Below are 2,546 nucleotides of genomic sequence, written 5' to 3'. Positions count from 1 at the left end.
ACAAAGACATGCGCATGCAGAGTCATTTTTAACCATATATACTGTGTTTAACTGTGTCATAACTATATCTGCACAAACTGAATTAATATATTCCCTTCCGTATTTTGAATAATGAAGAATACCCACATCCGCTCTAAAAACATATTGATTAAAAGCACACACATTGGCAGTGGTATTGCATTATGCAAAACACTGAAGTGATTAAACCATGGAAGTGGCATTTTTTCTGAACAAGCTGTATTTAATTTATAAAATTGTAAAAGTTTCTAATAAGTAATTAAACTTATTATACATGTGTTTGGTTACAGAAATAATAATTAATAAAGATATTCATAACCATAAATAAATTCCTTATTCGATTGATTTTTTGTTCATTTAGTTAGTTATGTATTTGTCATTTAATTATTCATGTTTATGCATTTTGTAAATATGTTTTTTAAATGTAATATTATTTTTATTATTAGTATTTTTGCATTAATTCATTTCATCTCATTGTATCAATGGCATTTACCTATTTTTTACATTCATTTCAATTATGTTATTCATGTCTTCTTTTTTTAAGAATATATTTTTTTATGTAAAACATTTATGGTCTGATATGAGTAAATGTGTATATTTTAGTATTCAAACTTCAGTCGCTGAATGATGGTGATGATTGCGCCAACGTCTGCGACTTCACTTAGTCGTGATCTTAATGTTGAATATATGTTGTAAAATGAATGATATGTTTCTCCAAACAAAAGGCATGACGACATGATTTACTGACATTCCCCAATGTATCTTTATCCTTAGCAATAACATTTGTTCAATGAATTATGAAAACGTGTGAAATAGGAGATATGGTTCGTATCAATAAATATTGTTTGCTTTTTATGATGATGATGATGATGATGATGATGATGATGATGATGATGATGATGATGATGATGATGATGATGATGATGATTATAATAATAATAATAATAATAATAATAATAATAAACAAATATCTAATTCGTAAACATATTAATAATAATAGTAATAAATCCTGTCCAGCAAAGTGGAAAAAACTGTTAGCTAAGTAATGAATCGCGTTGTCGTAATAATAAATTTTTGAATTTCGTTAAAAATGAAGCGGTTGTTTTCACATTTGAAGGCTTACCATAAAGGAGCAGTTCAAGTTACTGCAATTAATTCTTAATCGGGCATGTAGAATTGATGAATTTCTATCTCTAGTGTACGAGTATCGGGGATTGTCTTCGCATAAATTAAATAATTGTTTCAAGGAAGTTTTAAAATTCGATTGTTGTCAATATTTCGGATATCAATAGGTAACGAATTCCGAAGATTAATTGCAGATTGTAAATTGTAAAAATGAGCGCGAATAAAGTTTTTTTAATAAAATAATATATTCTTCCGCATTTCTACGATTCCGAGAGGATCGTTCATGAACTGTTTGTGAAAGAAGGTTTAGTAAGGTAATTGGGGTATTGGCCGTTATGCATTTGATATATATTTATTAGTTTGAGATTACTTCGTCGTTTGTTTAGACTTGGTCATTTATTTTCAGAATAAAGGTTTCTAAGTGAGACGGATCTGGTTAGGCCTGAGTCAATACGCGTGTCTTCGTTTTTGATTTTTTTCTTGTAATACCTTGTCGTACACTGTACAAACGTCCCATAAAATGCGCGCGTATTCTAGTAATGGCTGCAAATGTGTGAACTATATTTGATTTAGAAACTTTCTTTTAAGAGTGTATACTTAACTTTAAACATAACATCGAGTTTTTTCGTCGCGGATGTCAGAATATTATATGTGTGTTTGTTCCATTTTCCATCGCTTCTGAACGTAATACTGAGATGTTTGTGATTATCAACAAATGTTACTGGTACATGACCAAACATTCAGTTTAGAAAAGTAATATTCTTTTGTGTTGTGAATAAAATTGCCTCAGATTTTTTTTGGATTAAAATCAACAAGTATTTTTGCCCACACTTTAATTGGGCAGAGGTTATGTTTTTAAAAACGCAAGAGATCGGCTAAAACGGATGTACTTACATGATAATGAAGTGTCGTTGGCAAACAATCGGGTAATACTAACACGAATTTCTACAATATCATAAACATAAATCAGGAAAAACAGAAAACCTAATAATGAGCCCTTAGGGACACCGGCATTTACGTCTAATGACTACGACTTCACTGAGCTTATAAATACTTTTGAGTACGGTTAGACAAGTAACTTTTTATCCAATTTAGTATATTTCCACGTATGCCATTTTGTTTAAGTTTGAATAAAAGACCTTGATGCCAAACGCAGTAGAACGCCTAGGGTATAATCGCAGAAAATCATAATTAAGTTTTAAAATCCTCAATAGATCGAGCTATTTGATCAAATATATCAATAAGTTGATAGACTGTTGCATGCCCTCGTAGAAATCCTTATTGTTTGCAATAAATTAACTTGTGTGCAATAAAATGGTTATACAGGTGTTTATATACAACACGCTCAATGCGCTTCCCTAAACAGCATAAACGATAAATGAGACGATTGTTGGAGGGTATTC

This window comes from Dreissena polymorpha, chromosome 16, assembly GCF_020536995.1.
Source record: "Dreissena polymorpha isolate Duluth1 chromosome 16, UMN_Dpol_1.0, whole genome shotgun sequence".
Classification (NCBI taxonomy): domain Eukaryota; kingdom Metazoa; phylum Mollusca; class Bivalvia; order Myida; family Dreissenidae; genus Dreissena; species Dreissena polymorpha.
This window is presented reverse-complemented; position numbering follows the sequence as displayed.